The sequence below is a fragment of the Eleginops maclovinus genome, chromosome 12 (assembly GCF_036324505.1).
Source record: "Eleginops maclovinus isolate JMC-PN-2008 ecotype Puerto Natales chromosome 12, JC_Emac_rtc_rv5, whole genome shotgun sequence".
NCBI classification, from domain to species: domain Eukaryota; kingdom Metazoa; phylum Chordata; class Actinopteri; order Perciformes; family Eleginopidae; genus Eleginops; species Eleginops maclovinus.
Genome location: NC_086360.1, coordinates 14738302 through 14753152, shown reverse-complemented (window position 1 = coordinate 14753152; position 14851 = coordinate 14738302).

Below are 14851 nucleotides of genomic sequence, written 5' to 3'. Positions count from 1 at the left end.
TATTAACGTCCTCTGCTTTTTGTTTTTCACCCTGACAAGAGAAATATTCCTTTTGTTTCTCACAGTCTTTCATGGATTATAATGGGACGTGGCCTGCGAGTTGGTCTTCGTATTATTGAGTGGCGATCAGTCAGCATCGTTCAGATCTCCATCACACATTGGTGTCAGAAAACGCCAGAGAGGGATCACTCTCACTGGCAGCAGCTTTCATGTTGTCATCTCATGCAAGTCGACGAAGAATATGAAATGTATCAATTGATATTCCCATGGTCTTTGTAGCTTCTGTCAGGCAGCTCGGCTCATCCAACCACAATAACCTGTTTACATGCTTCTAACACTGACAGTGGGGCCACAGGATGACTAAATCAGTGTATGTAGTTTGTCAGGTGTGTGTGTTGGTATAGACATGTTTTTGTGTGTGCTCCTTGTTTGCATGTGTGTGTGTGTGTGTGTGTGTGCGTGTGTTAAGGCCTTTAGGGAGTGAATGGGAACAGGTGGTAGCTCCAGACTACAGGAGCTCCTGACAGCAGTAAGGTCCCCAGACTCCCAGCCCCTCATTAAACATTGACACAAAAACACTGCAACTGTCTGTGTGTGAACAGTAATGAAGCGCAGACGGCTACACCGGTATACACACTGCAACTTAGCACAGCACAAGCTTTCAGTCTGTGTGAGAGTGTGTGTGTGTGTGTGTGTGTGTGTGTGTGTGTGTGTGTGTGTACGTTGTCCATCTGTGTGCGCTCATTAATGAGGCACATTTGTCCATAGAGGTGTCCGCTTAGATATTGAGGAATTCGTCAGGTTTAGCAACAAAAGCACCCGTCTGCCGACAGAGGCCAGACAGAACTGTCCATTTGTTATGTGATGGATGCCTGCCTGCAAGGGTGTGTGTGTGTGTGTGTGTGTGTGTGTGTGTGTGTGTGTGTGTGTGTGTGTGTGTGTGTGTGTGTGTGTGTGTGTGTGTGTGTGTGTGTGTGTGTGTGTGTGTGTGTGTGTGTGTGTGTGTGTGTGTGTGTGTGTGTGTGTGTGTGTGTGTGTGTGTGTGTGTGTGTGTGTGTGCGCGCGCGCGCGCGCGTGCGTGCGCATCCATGCAAGTAAGCGTACATTTGTTCGTGTGTGCAAGACCATTTCCTGTGTGTCTGACCTGTGCGCAGGTCCTTGCTCAGTTCCAGTTGGTAATGACGTCCCCTGGGTGCAGCGAGGTGCAGCAGCCTCTCCGGCCTGTCTCACTGTATACTCCTAATGACATCATGATCACACACCGGCCTCTTTAATGCCAAAAGCCCTCTTCCTCACCATCACCATCAAAACTCCTATCTAGAGCATTCACTCCCCCTCTTTTCTGTCTCTTTCTCTTTCACACACACTTACTCTGCCCTGGTTCCACAACACATCAACGACTTGACAATTTCCAGATCTTGTATTGTTGTCACCTATAGAAAAAACATTTTCAAGTTAAACCAAAGCTAAGTGTTGAATCTGATTTTCAAATGTGTTGTATTAGATGTAGATAGTGGCAGCAAAATAAAGTACATTTTGTATTTTATTTTTCACTTTAAAAGTCATTAACTGCAGTTGTTACTGTAGAGTTCTCTGCTGGAGTCCCTCGACAGGACCTATTGTAAGAGCTGTAGGGTTGCACTGGTTTTGGAAGTTTTCATACTTATGTTGAATGTTCCTAAAAAAATTAAAACTCAGACTTTTCCCGATAATAGTCTGGGTTTGTATTTTGCCCATCAGATTTCACTTTTATTATTTTGTGGCTGAAAGCATGCTCAGCCTGAACTGTCACTGCTATGGAAAACAAACCAGACAACCAGAGTTGTGAATCAGGGTTCATTAACACTTCATTGTTACAATTGGGAACAAAACACTGCCAAATAGCTGTAAACTGTATCCAAAAATGACACGGTATGAAAGGGACCTGATTTAAATAGCTAAAAGTTTTCTTTAGTTTACGTATTAGCATTAGCTTTAGCACCCGCTCTCCATTAGCATCTGCTACTTATGTATGGCATAACTGAATAAAACAAATACTTTTGCAAAATGAAACATTTTTATTTGAATTCTATTTTTTTTTTTTTACTGATGATACATGATTGATAGATACACTGCCTGGCTAAGAAAAAGGTCACAAGCCTGTGGGAGGCAGTGCTATGATCTGGGGTTGCTGCAGTTGGTCTGGTCTAGGTTCAGCAACTTTATGTGCCCAAAGAATGAGGTCAGCTGACTACCTGAATATACTGAATGACCAGGTTATTCCATCAATGGATTTTTTCTTCCCTGATGGCACGGGCATGTTCCAAGATGAAAATGCCAGGATCCATTGGGCTCAAATTGTGAAACAGTGGTTCAGGGAGCATGAGACATTATTTTCACACATGGATTGGCCACCACAGAGCCCAGACCAGAACCCGATTGAGAAGCTTTGGGATGTGCTGGAGAAGACTTTGCGAAGTGGTCCGGATCTCCTGTCATCAATACAAGATCTTGGCGAAAAATGAATGCAAGACAGAAATAAATGTTGTGACATTGCAGAAGCTTGTGGAATCGATGCCACAACGAATGTGTGCCATAATCAAAGATAAAGGCGATCCAATGAAATATTAGAGTGTGTGACCTTTTTTTTGGCCGGGTAGTGTACATAAAGTACGTTCACCTGGTCTAAGTAACCTCAAAACAAACTAGCCTGCATCCTGGTTTATTTGGGGGCCATGAATAATCTTTGAAATGTTTTTTAAGTACATGTGGAGTCAAACATAAGAGAAAAGCCCAGGCGGAACATTTACAGTATGAGTATGTGCTACTAACACTACCTCTTTCTGCCACAGGTCAGGGCCTTTGTGGTGAATCTCACTCGCTATCATTACAGGAGTACAAAAAAGGATCATAGGCTTGTGTTCTTCAACACAGCCAGCAGCATCGGCCCGGCCACCGCAGGGACTGTCTTCCTTTCTTCCTCTTCTTACACAAGGCCGCTGGAGTTTGATCTCCTCTCTCCCCCTCCATCGGCCCCGAGGCTGCTGATTAAATGCTAATTAAAGCCGTTAGCGCTGCTATCACTGCTGCTAACTCCTCTCTCTCTGTCACAGAGATTAATGCCCCTCGTTCATCATCCCACCTCGCCCGGCCTGAGTACCTGCCCAGCTCGCAAAACCTGATCAAGTCATCAGCCCCAAAACCCCTCTCCTCCGCCTCCTCCCAGCGCATGAAGATGGACGAGGGGTTTAATTTTTAATTTGAAAATTGCCCTCAATTACTTCTGCGGCGACCACTTGCCGGAGCTTCTCATGTGGTTGAGTGGAAAGGGGTTACAGCAGCGGGTCAGTGGCCGTGATGAGCGATAAGGGGACATTAATAAGAAAGGCAGAGGTTCATTTAAAAGCAGAAAGGACAGTGGGAGCAGCTTTCTCATTATTTAACTCCCCCAGCTTTATTTAAAGGACTTTATTTAAGGATACCGAGTTAATGTGTCCTCCAGGACAGGCGGTTAAAGCGCCTGACAGAGTGAGAAAGTTACGGCCATAACTTACACCCTGAGCACACACTGTGGTGCCATCTTTTTTACCTCTTTTGACATTCCCGCCGTTTTCAGGCAGAGCGGAAAGAGCCTTGGAGGGACATAAAATGTTAGAACAAAGTTACTCACATCATTTCATTTTATTCTTTCACATTTCTGGCCCACAAATGTTTTATTGGTTCCAATATCGGTAATCATTATAAGCTATTGGAAGATATTAAGCTATGTAAAACAAGTCAGCCAAATGTCATTTGAACTACCAGAAGATCGGTGGAGATGCGCCCTGAAATCTGCAGCTACTCTGTGGGGCCTCATCTGATGAGTGTTTTATGCATATCTTTTTTTTACTGCATTGCCTCATCACTCTTGCAGAGACTAGTTTTTCCTCTTAATGCACTTTACTGAAACAGATTGTGGCTAATTTTGAAGCGCATTATCTACATTTTTTGGGTCGTTTTAAAGGCTTAATGTGAAGGTAAGTAAGTTAGAATTTTGTTATCAGCTTTGTTTCAAATGTTGAAATAAAATGACTTTCTCTGCGTTTATCCTTCACTGCGCCTATTCCCAGTTCCAGCAACAAACCTGAGCCAACAGTGCTGTCATCCAATGATTTCCAAGGACAATTAACAAATATACAGAGATTTATGCACCTGCGACCCGAGTGCTCCCACCCAAAAATACTTTCACTTCATCTCTCACTGTTATTGCCAACACTCTGCCGGATGCCTGTCCAAAGACTCTAAATCTGTCTGCCAGTGTTTATAATGTCACAATGGATGCTGAGAAATAGAGGAAAGACACACTTGACTCCCCTTTTCCTCTTCTACAATGTTTCATAGACATAAAACACACATGTAACAAGATGCTAAGCATTGCATTTACATTTTTTCTATATCATGACAATGGCAACATTTTCAAGGACATAAAATATATAGAATTTGAGCTGAAAATGTATTTAAATCAGCTTTCATGACCTTTAAGTCTTGCAGACTATTACACAGAACCAATATAGAGCTTCAGATCCAGGTATTGTGACATTTAGTAGTAAGTGCAGCATGGACTGAGGTTCTTGGTCTGCACTACAGGAATAAACAACATCATAGTCAAGGTTAGCAGGCTTCACAGGTAGAGACAGCTTTAACATTACAGCGCTGGTTAATTAAAAGCATAAATGAGTAACAGCGTGATGTCCCCCACCCGCTCCATCATCCAGTCTGCTTTTTTTTCTTTCTTTCCGGCAGCAGCAGGCACAGAGTGTCCGGTGAACGGGGAACAAAGAAGGGTGAAGAGAGAAAGAGGGATGGAGCGACAGGAAGAGGAGAGAATGAGAGCATATATCAAGGCCGATTTCAGTGACATTTGTGCTCTCGGCTGTGGAGAGCCACTATGAATATCAATATGAACCCAGAGAGAGGAAACATGGCTTTTTTCTTCTCACTGGGCTATTCATGCACACAAGAAATCTATTCAAGTCAATGTAATGGCCAATCTCTGAGCCTGTGCATGGCTGTGTGAACAGTTTGGCTCTAGATCTTCTCTCTCTCTCTCTCCCTCATGAGTGTGGCCGGGCTTGTATTGGTGAAAAACACTTTATGTCAAGTGCAACTGTGGCGAACACTACAATATGTAAATCAGATTGGATTAAACGCTTGCATGAGTATAGCTCGACGGCGCCAATCAGCAACAGCTTCCGAAGAAAACCAACCAACAGTTTGCTCAGTATCATTTGTTGGTGTTTTCACACAGCTTCTCCTCTCCTTCCTCGTCTCGTTCTTCCTCTTCCTCTGGTGCTTAGAGATATAGAGTCAAAGGGATGCAAATCTACCCACTTCCTTCCTCCCATCCCCCATCTGCAAACTCAGATAGCCCCAGGCCAGTCCCAGGCCTTTCTATATGCAGAAGCAGTGACAGGAGTTACGCACCATTCTCCCCCTGTAACAAACTGTTCCCTCTTACGCTGCGAGCCTCGCTCTCACTGAGCTGCATGTATGAAGCTGTGTGATTGGTTTGCTACGGTAATAACAATACGGGAATGATGTGCTGACTGCCTCCTGCCTTCTGCATCTGGATGTTAACTGCCTCGTCTTTCCTTCCCTTTCCTGGCTCACCTTTGTGGGTGTATGTTTCTACATGTGTGTGTATGCTGCATCTGTGTATGTGTGATTGTAGCTCCGGTCTTATTACTTTAAGTTGTCTCCAGCCCCAGCACTAATCCCTGTCTTCTTCTGGGAGGGATAACAATAATACAACAAGATCCAGAGGTACTAATGAAATCCTATCAGGTTTCTGAGTCTGAATGTCAGAGAGAGGTAGAGAGAGGAGACTAAGAGTGTATGAGGTATTGATTGAATAGAGACCAGAGCGTGAGAGAGAGAGAGAGAGAGAGGAGTGACGAACAAGAAAGAAAGGCAAGAAAGCGTAGTCATGTGAAAGTAGTTCCAGAAAAGCAAGTGAACAAACAGCGTGAGAGCGAGGCTTGAGGAGGAACAAGGTGAAAATAATCAGAGAGAGTGAAAGGAAGAAGTGAGCGGAGAGGATTTATTCAAAAAGAAGAGATTAAGAGTGGATGCGAAAGTTTGGCTGAGAGTGGAGACAGAATGGTTTCTCCTCAGTGACTGAGCATGCAGCAGCTAAAACGCATCAGCTCTTACTTGAATGGGTTTCAGACCCAGACCACTTCTCCCTCCGCGTCTCCTCCAGACCCACCACTCGCCCCTGGGATTGAATTAGGCCTGCCCCATTATACAGTTGCCATGGGGACCCTGACACCTCCACTGACGAAGTGAGAGCCACGCAAGGCTGAGCTGCTGATCAGAATGTGTGTGTGTGTGTGTGTGTGTGTGTGTGTGTGTGTGTGTGTGTGTGTGTGTGTGTGTGTATCACTCACAATGTATGCACACATTGAAATAATTGGTGCCTTTTACTCATTTCAGCTGAAATAGGCACTTGATTTTTATTCACAAGCACTGCTTTTTATTTAAAATATTTTTTATTTCAAAGTCTTTCTAGCGTATGGTAAAATCACCAAACAAAGGCATGACACATAGTTTTTTTTTAATGTTTACCTTTACACAAGAAAAAAATATTGTTTTCAGCTTTTGTGACAATGGATATTTGCATATTTAAAGTAGTTAAATAGTTTATTGAAAGCTTATTGGCTTTCAAATACAATATATTCCTTCCTTGCCCTCCAGTTTATAAAAAATAGGTATTCAATGGACAGTGTCAGAAAACCAGAAGAAAAAAATCAACATATATATATATATATATATGTATACATTATCAATCACATAGAAAGAATGAAATAAACCAAACATAAAATGGACAGCAGGAAGGACACTGCCCTGGTTTAAAATGATTTAGAAAAAACACAAGTAATCTTTATCACACTGTTGTGGTTTCTTGAACACCAAGATCCAAATAAAGTCAAAACTACACCATCACCTTGTCCCAACATACAACAGAGGTCTCTGAGGATTTCCTCTTGGGATTTTTTCGAATTGTAGGTCTATAACATAAATCAATTTTCATTTTAAAAACAAGATGGACTTGTTGCTTTCCAGTCTCTAAAGTTGTATTAGGAAAAGTAGTTCTCCTATAAAGTTAAATATCTAGATGGCAATAGACTTTATATGAATAACGTTTTGTTTTAGGGGTGCCTGTTACAATACATCGACAAGACTCAGCCGACCATTCATTTGAAGTTATGTTTGGGCACTGTCCCTTTAATATTTACCCTCCTTTTCATCAGTTAGCTCTGAACTGGTTTGAGAAAGCAGTTCAGTTTGGAACATTATGTTGTAGGAGACAGGGTTACTGAAATATTTTCTGGCTTTTAACTGCTCTGTAAATGCTGCACTAGGTTCACCAGCTAATCATTACCTTTGTGTTCCTGCCATTTGTTGCAGGGCTATAAGAGCATTTTTGCTTTAAAAAATGAGAAAAAGAGCATTCATTATGGAACCGGGTCGGTAAAGTCACATCCTGTAAAACCATAACAATGCACTGAAAGATGCTGAAATTGCTTCGTATAGAGCTATTGGGAACTGCAGTTTTGTGATAAATACCTGTTCATTATTACACACAACCCTTTTACTTTACAGGGACTCATTTGTCACATTGTTCTTGTGCAAATGCTACATTTTGGTAGCTTTAACAATCTGAAATCTGGTTAATTTACTACTTATGATCAATGTTCCTGTGACTGAAATTAGTATACATTTAAACCACTCCAAAATAAGCACTATTGATTTTCTTTTGTTTACTGTTGTTTAATCATTTGGATGCAAACTAAGGGTTTGCACCCAAAAGGCGGGACACAAGATGAGCAATTCCTTCCCAAATAAATCTGGTATGAATGTGTATTTTTCAAGCCTTTCCAAGTCCCTTTGGCTTGCAGGGATATTTTTTAACTTTATTTTCTATTCAGAAGATTAGCGAGGACATAGCGTATTTATACACATTTTCATTGCATCTGAATTTATTAATGTGTTTATTTATTTGTCAAGTTTTATTCTTGTCTCCTGAGAAAAGCAACACTGCAGAGATCCCAGTAAACCACTTATTACACCCTCACTTATTACACACACACACACACACACACACACACACACACACACACACACACACACACACACACACACACACACACACACACACACACACACACACACACACACACACACACACACACAGCATGCACACACACACACACAATTAGATGGATGCAGAAATCGGATACCTTGTCCGTCTCCTCACATTGGAATTTTGTAACCAGCACACTTCTAATGGATGGCCAGAGAAAGGATGCCACCCACAGCACCATCTGGCTAATGCCCCGTCCTCTGCTTATGAATTACGCTAAATTGTGCCCAAGAGAGAGAAGCCACATGTTCATTATGAAAGCTGCAGGGGTATTAGAGATCCCCTGAGTCGCACTAAACGAGCTGCATGTCACAGGACGGCGTGACACACAACACGGAGCCATGAAGAGGGAAAAGATAAAACCTTCTCCAGATTTAATAGGATGAATTCATCAGGCAACCTTGAGTTTTGACAGGGTTGGTTTTCTATTATTTCAACTGTTCTGTCGGAGCTTAAAATGTTTGTCAGTCCTGCAGTGTCACAATCCTTTTCAAGGAATCATTGAAGGTGGGGGTGGAATCAACAGGCACTACATTGATGGATGTCCCCCCTACACCTGGTGACACCTGGACCTGAGTTAGACCACAGTGGCCAGTTTGTGGCAAAATGCTTACAACTGCAGCTAGTATACATGAACCTCCATTAGGTATCTTTATCTGTGTCTAGGCCATCATGAGCCCAGCCTAACAGCATCTGTCAGACCCTGCAAAACCCCTCTGGTACCATAAAAGAACGGGCCCCCTCAGTAGAGGAACCACGGCTGGAGAACACAGAGGGGACTCATAGGAAGGTATATAGAGAGATAAAAAGCTCCGCTGTATTTTTTTCATTCCACAACGTTGTGTGCCATGCATCGCCATGCAGGCAGATGGGGGAGGTGGAGGTGGAAATAAAACATGCATGAGTCGCCTGCAGCCCAGGAAAATAATTACTGTCATTTAGCAGACATGTAGAGGAGAGCAGCGCAGCCCAGTCTGCCCACAGTATAGCGCCACACCGCCTGCATACCGATGAAAGGAGAGGGAGTGACACACTGAGGGGAGAGAGTCGTGTGAGAGATGGCACAACGTTTCCTTTTTCGATGGTTAAAGATGCACTAGTTTATTTTGGGGATGTTTTCATCTGTTACTATTGTTCTTAAACTTTTGAAATCACAAGAAATTCATCAAAGACTCTCTTCCTTTCATCGGCCTCCCCTCTCACAGGCCTTACAACCTGACTTGATGAGGTGTTTCTGTGGGACCAGGAGTCTCTAAGGACACGGTAGGCACAGTATATTTCTCCAAAGATCAAAGAACAACGTTTGACCTGAGTCTGGGCTCAGGCTAAATCATGTTCACCTTCTCTCTCTTTTACTCTGTCACTCATTTCTTCACTCCCTCTTTCTCCATTTCTTCTACATCTGTCCATTTCCTTCCTTTTGCCTTCACTTTCCTTTGCCTGGAGTCAGACCACAGCAGAAATGTATAGAAGGTGGAGGGATGCCAGTGGAGGTCAAACACATGAGCGGCTCCCCGTCTGCCTTTCCTATCGTTCTTTATGGCTGATCTAGTGGCGGAGCCTTCATTACCCTGAATTATACACTGCGATTATTACCTCTCCCCCCGGCCCCTGCAGGACAGCCCTGGCCTTATCATCCTATCATCTTACCCAGGAGGAACATAATATGGGAAGTCTTGATATACAGCGCAACATCTGCCTTCAACATGACTCCACTGCGGATCTTTGAACTTTACATACATCACATCCAGAGCATGTGATGTATGTGGTGAATGACTTGGATCACAGGATTGCTTGTGGAGAGCTATAATTGTCTGCAGAAGCATATTGGCTGATGGTGTTCTGTATTTATTCCTTACACTTAATTAGATTTACTGATCCTTACATGAGGAAAATTATGAACTTTCCTTCTCTGGCACTAAAGCTGAAACCCACTTAGGTTTGTTGCATGCCCTGTAACTCAGTCTGTCTGCCTTTCAGAAGTTCCACCACACCTCAAATAAAAGTGTCTGCAATGTGATTGAAGCCCACATTTTTCAGAAATATTTTCCTGTTGGCCCCTCAGACGCAGCTGCTTCTACATGCTTATTTGTAGTCTTTTTTTCTTCGCATCTGTTTTTGATGTTTAAGGGAAACCCAGCAATGACCCAACTGCAGAGAAATCTGGTTCCTAAACTAAACACTCACTGTTCCTAAACTAAACACTGCATTCTTATCTAATGTACTGATCCTATTTGTACAAATGATATACTTATGTTCGACACACTTTGCTGTTGCTCCTTTCCTCACCAAAACACCTCAATTACACATGTTTGTTACTACAACTGAGTTGCCAGTGTGAAGCCTGATAATCTGGGAAATCAGCGGGCTGTTTCATAGAGCAGCAAGCTTTGGCAGTAGTGATATATTGTACTTTTTCACAACTAATTTTGGGTGGATATTCTGAGAGAACCTGCTTTGTATGGTGTAAAATATCAATGCAGGAGATGGGGATCGGGGTGTAGCAGACGATGCATCACTACATCAGTTGCCAGTTGGACATTTCATAAGCTGTAGGAGCCAAAATGCTTATTTAGCCATTGTTGATTATTTTTGTATTTTTATCATTATTTACCACCCGACGTAAACCAAACTTAGCCTGTTAAGCAACTTATTTCAGTGGGAATTTTGTCGCTACACAGGGGTTTTGCAAAAGTGTCACTGTACACCTCAGTAGCACCAAATGCACACCAGGTGGAGCTGATGGTGACGTTGCATTGTTTATCTACCTTAAAATGTGTCATCAGCAAGCATTGTAAGCAGTATTCAATTCAAGTGTTTATGTAACAACAGCATGTAACATGTAACCTAAAGCCACTGAGTAACTGAGACAAACTACACACAGAAATGGACAGAAACACATACTGTATAGCACCATGTAACGAAGAAAGGTCCAAATGATACAAATTGATGCAGAAGAGGCTTAGATATTTTGGCTTTGAATCCAAAAGTGCTGTTTTCACAGTATAAGCAGTGACATATTTTGTACATCCTACTCCAACATCACACTTCACACAGATTTTGCACATTGCAAATAAAGGACAGTCAAGGTTAGGGAAGGACTGTGTTCATGGTAGATTGAAAGGTAAAGATTGTTCTTCTGCAGGAAAGTCATACGAGCTACACACCAGACCAAACTCCACATCCTTACTACTTAAGTACACTTCAAATGTATTTCCATCTGCAGACTGAAAGTGAACACAGTAGAAGCCCTCCTATATCACACACAGATCACCCTCAGCCATTGATAGGCACAATTACAGAACTTGTTTTGCTGTGTCATGACATGAGTGTAAGTACAGACTCAGCGGGGGGTTGCGCGCGCACACACACACACACACACACACACACACACACACACACACACACACACACACACACACACACACACACACACACACACACACACACACACACACACACACACACACACACACACACACACACACACACACACACACAGTGCTTAGCCCCCAGTGTGCTGCTATATCAGGCAACCAGGCAGGGAGTCAGGGAGCAGTAACAGGGCTATTAGGACTCCCAGGGACCCTATCGATCTCTTCATTGATCCCCTCCTGCCTAGGCTAGTCCAGACAACTGCGAGGGTTTATACAGCTACTACAGGCAAAAGCACATGAAACACCAGAGGACAGACATGGAAAGAGAGGTAAGAGAGCCACAAAGAATAAGGGTGGTAGTGAAAGTTTGAAAAGATTAAAACCTTCCTTATCTTCCTCATTCTAGCCTATTTTGATTCCTCTCCCCACCCTTTCCCTCCTTTCTTCCTTTTCTTTAAAAACACACACAGCTCACATTTAAGATATCTGTTTATCTTTAAAAGAATCTCCTAAATGATAAAGTAACACCATGGCTTGAATGGTTTTACAGAACAAAGATGTTATCCAACGCTTGGAGCTTAGAGGATTTATAATGTATGACAACATTGGAGAAAATCAAAACCACAATCCCCAGTGAAACAGAGCATCATGGTTATCAAAACCAGGCAGGCTGGAACCTTCACCATGCCTACAAATGGATCACATTAAGTCATATTTGACTGAAGGACTGAGAGAAACCACATGATGCACACATTGGACCTACTGTGAGGGAAGAAAATACCATAGTTTTATATCTTTATTTTCCCTAATTGAATTGTTTTTCTTTTACCAAGCAGTGCTGCATGGCTTTTGCTCACCAGTCACTGGCACTAGTGAAAGAAAATAATGCAACATCGCCCCCACTGGACCTCTCATGGTAATACTACTGCAAATAACCACTGTGTATGCATTAACTCACCATGTACATGCAATCAAAATTGATATACAACTGCTCTTTGTGTGACTTATATGCAGATTTAGTCAACATATAATGAGTGATCTTGTGTACTGCTGAGTGTGCAGTGTGAGCCTGATGTGTATTAATGACAGAGGGGGTTGGCAGGTCCCTATCAGTCCAGCTGATTAATAACCGGCCCTTCACTCCTTCCCTCACAACTAATGACTCGCTGTCTCTCTCTGTCTATAATTATCACTCAATAATGAGCTCTTAAAGAAGGTGTGTGTGTTCATGTGAGGGTAAGGGAGTGCTTAATTTGAAGCTTTAGAGATGGGGAACAATACTCAACAACGGTACTATATCTATATAACACTGCATGTTTTCGACAAATTTGCAGTGAAAAACAGTGACTGTAATTAAACAGCTTCTGTGTAAAGCTGTAATACCAGAGATAATGTCAACTAATCTGTTAATGATGGACTTATAATGAGACTGTGGCTGCTGGTAATGAGGGTCCCTATCAGTATTTTCTTTCAGTCTTCCCCCCACTTTCCAGCAGGGATTAAACAGGTGCATATAAGACCAACGAGAGACAATGAGGCCACAAAGGCCTAAACACACACTTGCATACAGACATTTTACACAAATAAAACAAGTCTCCAGAGAAACACAGATAAAACACTCTGAAATAGGATTTCTCACCTACAGTGTATCTGTTATGATGAACAGATCTGAAATCCCCATGAGCAATAATGCATCCCCAGATGAAAATTACACTACAGTACGGTTGAATGCTTGTCTCTGACTATTTGCTGAACCTTTGCTAAATACTGTTAATGCGGCATATTACAATGATTGTGCTATTATTTATATTTATTATCTCTTACAGGTCAGCTCATTCGTGCCGTCAATGAAGTGCCTTCTCTATTCAAAGTATCACAATTTGCTATCTCAGGGCACTGCATGTCACATCAGACTGCTGAATGTGCAGCCACAAAGATTTATAATCAATTTAACAGTTATAAGTGCCATTATTAACACACATTACTTGGTAATTTCTGCCAATTATGAAGACTGTACTCTATTTCACATGTGCATCAGACACAAGGGTGTGTTAACCTGTCGAAAAGAAACGCTGTGGAGCAATTTCTAGATACTACCCAAGCTCAGCTCAGAGGATTGACTCCACACTGATAAGACTGATAAGGCCCATAAAACCATTAAACTCTCAGCGTGCTAATAAGAGCTCAAATGAATGTGCTGCATTCACAACAAGCATTCATTTTCATTATTAATAACAGCCAAGAATGGCCTACTCATAATGAAGCCCTATTAAATGATGAGTTATGATAATCCTGACCTATATAATCAGAGCCAGGTGCACAGAAGAGGCTGTAGGTCAAGAGCAAAAACGAAAGGAAATAGAGTTACAGATATCACAAAGTAGAATATAATAATATGTTCCTTTTGCATTTACAATTTCTTTACATTGTTTCAATACTGTTTACATGCTAACCACCATCGCAAAGCTTAACATTTGTGTACATTTAGAGAACAATCCACTAAACAGAAAACAAATTATTACCAATGTTTAAACGTTTGTACAGTAAATCTTGTAGTATGTTCCATAATAAAACAAAACACTTGAAACAGCCAATGCAGCACAAAAAATGTTTTTCTCATTAAAATCCAAGATATCCAGTCCATGTGCATATAAATCCTCCACTAACGAGGATGATAAAGAAAATATCAACAAGTGGCCTCATGTTAAAAATAAGGATTGATGTTTTCAGCACCTGACCTTGTGCCAGGTGTGGCCCTTCGACCCCTTGTTTTATTACTGAGCTTTATGTAATGAGGAAGTCATATTTTCACTGTAAATAAGTTTAAACATTACAGCATGGTAAGCATCAAGGCCAAACAACATGCAGGGCATTCAGAGATGTTACACATGCTAATAAATGTTGGGATCCATTCCACTGTGCTGGGCCAAAGAGACATGTTGTGCAACACAGCATTTTATCAGCTGGTAGACATGACTAAAGACCATCCATTAAGTTAAAAAAGAATTTCCCTACTTTAATGTTGACAAACTTGCTTGAAATGTATTTCATTTAATTGTTGTTGTTTTTTTTGTTTTTTTAAGTTAGAATGAGTCCAGTGTGAACAGTGGAATAATACCAGTATGAGGTTTGCTAACAAAATGTTCCCCTGGAGTTGTTGGTCTATTTGTAATATTGCTTGTAACGGTATCTGGTAGTGACGTTGGGCTGAATAGTAGATTTGAAACGTTTGACATTATTGAAAGACTTTAACATAAGATGTACATTTAATTCCTGTTTGCAGCGTCATAAATATATTTTACATTTATTA